This window comes from Triticum dicoccoides, chromosome 2B, assembly GCF_002162155.2.
Source record: "Triticum dicoccoides isolate Atlit2015 ecotype Zavitan chromosome 2B, WEW_v2.0, whole genome shotgun sequence".
Taxonomy (NCBI): Eukaryota; Viridiplantae; Streptophyta; class Magnoliopsida; order Poales; family Poaceae; genus Triticum; species Triticum dicoccoides.
In genome coordinates, this window is record NC_041383.1 from 79601225 (window position 1) to 79610515 (window position 9291).

Consider the following 9291-nt stretch of genomic DNA (forward strand, 5'->3'; position numbering starts at 1 on the left):
GGCTGACAGGCAGGCTCCACCTGTCAGGTTTGAAATTTTAAACGGAGAAAACAGAGCGCGACGGCGCCCGAGGGGTGCGGTGGTCGCCGGCGGCGATCCACGGCGAGGCAGGGGGATCGGGGGGTACCTTCGTGATCAGTGCACCGTTCCGCGTCGGTGGGTAGTGGTGGTGGTCGCCGGCGAGCACTGTGTCGATGGCGGCCCTTGCTCCGGCGGACGGCGGTTCGGGCAGTCATGGATCTCGCCGGAGGGAGCTGCGGTGTTCAAATTGAGGAGGGGGTTAGCCTACTGGAGGCGGTACGAGGCTACGGGCAAGAGCAGGGCGGCGGAGGAGTCCTCACCGAAGAGAACCTTGCCGGAGCCCGAGGCAGGCGGAGGTGGCCGGAGTCGAAGAAGAAAGGCCCCTCGAGGCTCTCCAAGTGGCTAGGCGGGGTCTAGTGAGGTGGTGGAGTCGTGCGGGGGCGAGAGCAAGCTCGGGGGTGCTATTTATAGCCGGCCCGAGGCGGTTGCCATGAACGGATAAGTCCGGCGGTTGATTACGGCGGCGCTGTGGCGAGACGGTCGGCTTAGGAGCTTGAGCATCGCCTAGGTGGAGCAGTGGTGCCATTTCGGGGTCCAGCTCAGCAAGGGAGGGAGGTTTACGGCCTACCCTCGACGGAACGGCCGCACAGCCCGTCGGCGGCAGAGAACGCGCTCTGCGCGTGCCAGGCCACAGCGACGGTGCTGCATGCATGCGCTGGCAAGGAGATGGCCACGCGGAGCTACCAGGAAGGTTGGGCGGCGCCGAACGGCGTTCTGCCGCGGTGTTGTCCCCTGTCGGCCATTACGGTGGTTCGGCCGCCGCAAAGCACGCCGGCGTCGGCGGGCCAGGGCGCCACCGACGCCAGGAAGGCGCCAAGCGCGCGTGTGGAGCTCCGGACAAGCGGGCCAGGCTGTGAGCATCGAGCCAAATGCACAGTGGGCATGTGACTGAAGCTCTGTCGGAGAAACGACACTGAACTTTCTGAATTTACTGAATATGAACAAAACAGTGCATGCCAAGTGTACGACAGAATGATTCTGGCATCTAGGGATTTTTCCTTGAGCTGATGTATGGTGGGGTGGTCTCTCATTGCAACTAGGGGTTGCCTGAATTTTGGTGGAATTTTTGGAGAAGTGTAGATATGAATTTCACCAAATTTGGCAAATCTGGTCCAAACTTGCAGAGAGTGTAATTTGAAATATTTGAAAAGAAGATGAGTGGATCAAGACGGTTCTGGGTTGTGGGTACAAAGGACTATCCAGGGGTGGTGAGTTGAGGTCAAAAATCAAAAGCATTAGGGTACTTGCTTTGCAAATCACCTAGGCTGAAAAGTAAAGACAGAATTATTTTGGGAAGAGAAATAATTGGAATAAAATCCAAAAATGGATTTTATTAGTTTGGACAGAATGTTTGGGTTGTATCCAAGTGGGAGGAGGGGTTTTGGGGAAATTTTACCATAAGAAGCATGGTAAACAAGAGTGGATCAAAATCAAAATGAAGCCCAAAAACAAAAGATTTTCTTTTTAAAAGAAACTAAATCCAAGAAAATATTATTGAGAGGGCAAACTCAGAAGAGGGTTTTTAGGAAGGTTTTAAATGACCTTCTTCAAACCAAGCAAGGCTCTTTCTGAAAACAAAAATCACAAAAAAATTGGAGTGTCACAATCTCTCAACTCGGGCATTTGCTTGAAATATTAACTTCAAGTGCTAGAACATCGCATATGGTCCATGACGTTCAAAATATCTTTGAAGTCCCAATTCTAAGCCGTAAAGCATGGCACACTGACCTAACGAGTAGTCATCAGATCGAGCTTGCCAGGCGTTCACAATGTCAGCTTCTGCTCTTGCAGCAGGCCTTGCACCTAGTGGTGCATCAAGGACATAATTATTCTATGCAGCAATGAGGATAATCCTCAAGTTACCGACCCAGTCTGTGTAGCTACTGCCATCAACTTTCAACTTAGCTTTAGCACGGGCCATTGATCTACAACATAGATATGCAAAAACTATCAGGACTAAGTTCATGATAAATTAAGTTTAGTTAATCAAATTACTTAAGAACTACCACTTGGATAGACATCCCTCTAGTCATGTAAATGATACGTGATCCAAATCAACTAAACCATGTCCAATCATCACGTGAGATGTAGTCTTCAATGGTGAACATCACTATGTTGATCATATCTACTATATAATTCACATTCGACCTTTCAGTCTCCAGTGTTCCGAGGCCATATCTATATATGCTAGGCTCGTCAAGTTTAACCCGAGTATTCTGCGTGTGCCAATCTAGCTTGCACCCGTTGTATTTGAACGTAGAGATTATCACACACGATCATCACGTGGTGTCTCAGCGCGAAGAACTTTCACAACGGTGCATCCTCGGGGAGAACACTTATACCTTGAAATTTTAGTGAGGGGTCATCTTATAATGCTACCGCCGTACTATGAAAAATAAGATGCATAAAAGATAAACATCACATGCAATCAAAATATGTGATATGATATGGCCATCATCATCTTGTGCTCATGATCTCCATCACCGAAGCAACGGCATGATCTCCATCGTCACCGGATTGACACCTTGATCTCCATCATAGCGTCGTGGTCGTCTCACCAACCATTGCTTCTACGACTATCTCTACCGCTCAGTGATAAAGTAAAGCAATTACATAGCGGTTGTATTTAATACAATAAAGAGATAACCATATGGCTCCTGCCAGTTGCCGATAACTTTTACAAAACATGATCATGTCATACAACAATCTTATATCACATCGTGTCTTGACCATATCACATCACAACATGCCCTGCAAAAACAAGTTAGACGTCCTCTACTTTGTTTGTTGCAAGTTTTACGTGGCTGCTACGGGCTGCTAGCATGAACCGTACAAACCTACGGCACAAAACACCACAAAGGTGATTTATCAAGTTTGTTGTTTTAACCTTCACAAGGATCGGCCGCAATCAAATTCAATTCAACTAAAGTTGGAGAAACAAACACCCGCCAGCCACCTATATGCAAAACTAGTTGCCTGTCTGCCGGTGGAAGCGGTCTCATGAACGTGGTCATGTAAGGTTGGTCCGTGCCGCTTCATCCAACAATACTGCCTAATCAAAATAAGACATTGGTGGTAAGCAGTATGACGATCACCGCCCACAACTCTTTGTGTTCTACTCGTGCATATCATCTACACATAGACCTAGCTCGGATGCCACTGTTGGGAAACGTAGCATGCAATTTCAAAAAAAATCCTATGCTCACGCAAGATCTATCTAGTAGATGCATAGTAACCAAAGGGGAGAGTGTATCCACGTACCCTCGTAGATCGAAAGAGGAAGCATTAACTTAACGCGGTTGATGTAGTGGAATGTCTTCTCGAATCAACCGGTCAAGTACCGAACGTACGACACCTCTGAGTTTTGCACATGTTCAGCTCGATGACGTCCCTTGAACTCTTGATCCAACAGAGTGTCGATGGATTCGATGAGTTCTGTCAGCATGATGGCGTAAAGGCGGTGTTGGTGGCTGCACAGGGCTTCGCCTAAGCACTACGACAATATGACCGGAGGAGTAAATGGTGAAGGGGGGCACCGCACATGGCTAAGACAATTGATGTGCTTTGGGGTGCCCCCCTGCCCTCGTATATAAAGGAGGAGGACAACGACCATAAGGGGTGCACCAAGGAGGGGGGAGTCCTACTAGGACTCCACTCCTAGTAGGATTCGGCCCCCCTTTTTTCTTCTTACGGAGAGGGGGAAAGGGGAAAGAGGTGGAGAGGGAGAAGGAAAGGGGGGGCGCAACCCCCACCCCTTGTCCAATTCGGATTGGCGCGCGCACCTCCTGTGGCCTGCCTCCTCCTATCCACTAAGGCCCATGAGGCCCATTAACTTTCCCTGGGGGTTCCGGTAACCTCCCGGTACTCCGAGAGATCCCCGAACCTTTTTGAAACCATTCTGGTGTCCATATACAACCTTCTAATATATCAATATTTACCTCTCGACCATTTTGAGACTTCTCGTCATGTCTGTGATCTCATCCAGAACTCCGAAAAACTTCGGTCACCAAAACACATAACTCATATAATACTTATCATCATCGAAGGTTAAGCGTGCGGACCCTACAGGTTCAAGAACTATGTATACATGACCAAGACACCTCTCCAATCAATAACTAATAGCGGAACCTAGATGCTGATATTTGTTACCACATATTCTACGAAGATCTTTATCGGTCGAACCGCAATGTCAACATAGTTATTCCCTTTGTCATCGGTATGTTACTTGCCCGGGATTCGATCATCAGTATCTCTATACCTAGTTCAATCTCGTTACCGGCAAGTCTCTTTACTTGTTCCGTAGTGCATCATCCGGTAACTAACTCATTAGTCACATTACTTGCAAGGCTTCATATGATGTGCATTACCGAGAGGGCCCAAAGATACCTCTCCGATACTCGGAGTGACAAATCCTAATCTCAATCTATGTCAACCCAACAAACACCTTCGGAGATACATGTAGAGCATCTTTATAATCACCCAGTTACGTTGTGATGTTTGATAGCACACAAGGCATTCCTCCGGTGTCCGGGAGTTGCATAATCTCATAGTCGGAGGAATATATATTTGACACGAAGAAAGCTGTAGCAATAAAACTGAACGATCATTATGCTAAGCTAAGAGATGAGTCGTGTCCATCACATCATTCTCCTATTGATGTGATCCCATTTATCAAATGATAACACATGTCCATGGCTAGGAAACTTAACCATCTTTGATCAATGAGCTAGTCTAGTACAGGCATACTAGGGACACGTAGTTCAGTCTATGTATTCACACATGTATCAAGTTTTGGTTAATACAACTCTAGCATGAATAATAAACATTTATCATGAATAAGGAAATATAAAACAACAACATTACTATTGCCTTTAGGGCATATTTCCTTCATCTCCTTCGTTTCATGTTCGGTGGACTTGAGTCGTAGGATGTACTATACTATCAAGAGGGGGTCCGTATCGGAGAGGTTTGGGTGGAATCAACACGTACACATCTTCTTTGCACCCTCAGCTCTTTCCTGCATCTTTGGAGGATCCTTCTTTGTCGTGGAAGTGGCATTCGACAGGAGCCAGCGGTAGTACCATGGCTGGATGTGGCAGTACAGTCGATGGCAACAGGCGATAGTACCGATGTAACAGTGGTAGTACCACCTAGAGCAACAAGCGGTAGTACCGCTCCAGTGCAACTGTACTACCGCCTCAATTCGGGACTCTGGTTTCTCGTGTCGGGTTCGGCGGCAATAGCAGCGGCAGTAGGAGCAGTAGTACCACTCATGAGCGGTAGTACCGTGCCTACCGCCGCTTCTAGTGCCGCTCAAGGGTTCTTCTACATGTGCTCTTGTAAGATGCTGGGCGCGGTACCAGCGGTAGTACCGTTGGGCCAAGCGACAGTTCCGTTGCGGCAAGCAGTAGTACCGCTCCCGTGAGTGGTAGTACCGCGCGCTGCGGGCTGAGAGTGGGGATAACGGTTGGATCTTTTCCCCCGCTATATAAGGGGGTCTTCTTCTCCAAGAAGACTCACCTCTTCTCCCCCAAAACTCCATTGTCGCTCCAAAGCATATTTTCACCTGATCTCTCTCCCTAGCCAATCAAACTTGTTGATTTTCTAGGGATTGATTGCGAAGGCCCCGATCTACTCTTCCACCAAGAGAAAATTGATGCCCCCCACTAATCCCTTGCAGATCTTGTTACTCTTGGGTGTTTGAGCACCCTAGACTATTTAGATCACCTCGGAGCCACATTCCATTGTGGTGAAGCTCCGTGGTTTGTTGGGAGCCTCCAATTCGGTTGTAGAGAGAACCCAAACCTTGTTTGTAAAGGTCCGATAGCCGCCTTCAAGGGAACCACTAGTGGAATCATAGCATCTCGCATTGTGTGAGGGCGTGAGGAGAATACGGTGGCCCTAGTGGCTTCTTTGGGGGCATTGTGCCTCCACACCGCTCCAACGGAGACGTACTTCCCTCAAAGGGAAGGAACTTCGTTAACACATCCTCGTCTCCACTGGCTGCACTTGTGGTTATCTCTTACCTTTACTTTGTGCAAGCTATTGTTGTGTTGTATCATTTGCTTGCACATGTTGTTGTTGTTAGCATCATATAGGTTGCTCACCCAGTTGCACATCTAGACAACCTTTTGTTGCTAACCCAATTTTGTTAAGAAAAGCTAAAAATTAGTACTTGCCTATTGACACCCCCCCTCTACACTAGTAGAAAACAGGGCTTTCGTTCGGGCCTAGCCAGCCCATTAGTCCCGATTCAGTCAAGAACCGGGACCCATGGGGGAATTCGTCCAGGTTCGTCAGCCCAAGGGGCCGGCTGGGGCCTCGTGGGCATTGGTCCCGGTTCGTATGGACCCATTTGTCTCGGTTCCTGGCACGCACTGGGACCAATGGTCCTCGCTCCTGGCCCACAACCATTGGTCCCAGTTCGTGGCTTGAACCGGGATAGATTGCCGGGCTTTATTACCGGTTTCTACCACGAACCGGGACAAATGAGTTGCCTATATATACCCCATCGCCACAGCAGAGCACTCCATAGTGCTCTATTTTTTCTGGCCAACGAGGGGAGGGCATTTTGGTGCTCTAGCTCACCTCCTATGCACATGAGGTTTTCGATGAAATGTCCGAGCCACGCTAGTTAATCGTTCTCCTCTTGAAACTCGACCTCCGAGCTCCATTTCCCCCGAGATTTGTCTAGGTTTAGCGGTCCGTCACGTCATGTCCCTGTCTTCACCACCATCGATCGCCCGCGCCAATCTCGTCGCCGGCACCACCATGGTGAGCCTTTTGTTCTTATATTCTTTCTAAAAGAAAAAAAATTCTTACTTCAGATAGATACTTGTCTAATTCTCTTACTTTTATTATTTCTTGTTATTATATAGTGCGATGGTTTTGGTATCCACCCCCGTCGGCCCTCGTCCTGTCTATGATTCGGATGTGGTATATATCATCTTTTGATAACTATTTGGTTCATTTATTGTTTATGACAATTATGCCGACCAACGTGACATAGATTTTATTTATCTAGGAGGTGGTTGAATCGGAAATTCCAACCGACCCTATTGTTGATAGGTTAAATTTAGTTGAAGAAAAAAACAATTACTTGAAGGGGAAAAATAGAAAAATTGAGGAGGAGAAGATGATATTGGAGTTGCATGTTGCGGATGTCGTCGATGATCACAAGATCAAGATGGATGCAATGCGGTTGAAGATTAGAAAGATTAAAAAACATGACATTCATACCGAGGCTTGGTATTATTATGTAGTTGGATCAGTTGTTACCTTGGTTGCGATTATGATCGCATTTGTTTTTGCATTTAAATGTTTTACATAATTTCAATGTATGGTTTAATTAGATGCTCCGGAGAGCTATATGTTGCACATGCTATGTGGGTGAAATACCTTTGTAACAGACGAGTTTCTATATGAAACACTGATACTTCGAAAGAGATTGTCTGTTTTGTACACGAAGTGCGTCCAGTTTTTGCCGTAACCCTCTCTACTTTCTTGCACATGCTATGTGGGTGAAATGATGATACCATGCCAACTTGAAACCTTTTCAGAGTTCATTTCAAATGCTTTTCAATTTCATGGTCTCATAGCTCAAAATAATCAGTAAATGCATGAAAAATAACAAATGAAGTCAGAAAGGGTTGTAAATTGCTGATGTGGCTTTGAATGGTGCATTTTGAACACAGAAAAACTATGGAATTCAAATAAGTTCAAAACAATGAAATCCCTTTGTAACAGACGAGTTTTTGTATGAAACCCTGATACTTCGAAAGAGATTGTCCGTTTTGTACACGAAGTGCATCCAGTTTTTGTCGTAACCCTCTCTACTTTCTTGCATATGCTATGTGGGTGAAATTATGATACCATGCCAACTTGAAACCTTTTGAGAGTTTATTTCAAATGCTTTTCAATTTCATGGTCTTATAGCTCAAAATAATCAGTAAATGCCCAAAAAATAACAAATGAAGTCAAAAAGGGTTGTAAATTGATGATGTGGCTTTGAATGGTGCATTTTGAACACAGTAAAATTATAATAGCAAAAAGAATTATCATAAAATAAAATAAATAAGTAATTTGAAACAAAAGAATATAAACTATAATAAAATATATAAGTAGAAATAAAATAAAATAAAAGACAATAAAATTTAATAACATAATAAATTTATGAAACTAAAATTATCAAAGTATTTTCTGTTCAAAATCATTAAAAGCAAAAGGAATTTTCATAAAGAACTTTTTTTGTTGGAAACTTTAATAGCAAAAAGAATTATCATAAAATAAAATAAATAACTAATTATAAACAAAAAAATAAAATAAAATAAAATAAAATAAAATAAAGCAAAAAAGAAAACAAAAAACTGGAAAAAAATTGCCACCTACTGGGCCACCACGGCCTGAATACAACTAGAAACCCTATTGGGCCAGGATTCAGGCCCACAAACGGCCCAGCAGGTCCACAGGCAGAGACACAAGTTTAGGCCGGTAGGCCTGCAATAGTAAGGAGTTCAAATGGGTGGGCAGAGTCAGGCTTATAAACAGGTGCGACCCCTCTTCAGCTAGCAAGGTGGGACTAAACTTTGGCCGTGACGCGGGCAGCACAGGGGCCTTTGGTCTTGGTTGGTGGCACCAACTGGGACTAAAGGGTGCAATGGTATTGGTTCGTGGCACCAACCGGTACCGATTCCCCCCTTTAGTCCGGGTTGGTGCCACCAACCGGGACCAAAGGCCTCTGCTTCCCGCCCTTTGGGCTGCTGAAAAGAGACATTTGGTCCCGGTTGGTGGCACCAACCGGGACTAAAGGGTGGCATTTGTCCCGGTTGGTGGCAACAACCGGGACTAAAGGGTTGGGTATAAAACAAACACTTGTGAAAATTTTCTTTCAGTTCGTCTTCCCCGCCGCCCAACGCCCCAGCGCTGCTCCTCCTCGTCGTCGCCGTCGTCGCCTCTGCCCCGCGCCCGAGCCCCTGCCCGCGGACCGCCCCCGCACGCCGGCGCCCTCGCCGCCCCTGCCTCTGACGCCGTCGCCGCGTCGTCCCTGCCTCTGACGCCGTCGCCGCGTTGTCCCTGCCTCCGACGCCGTCGCCGCGCCGCCCCTGCCCTCGACCGCGTCGTCGCCGGCGCCGCACCCGTCCATGCCCCGCGCCGGAGCCCCTGCCCGCGGCCCGCCCCCGCGCGCCGGCGCCCTCGCCGCCCCCGCCATCG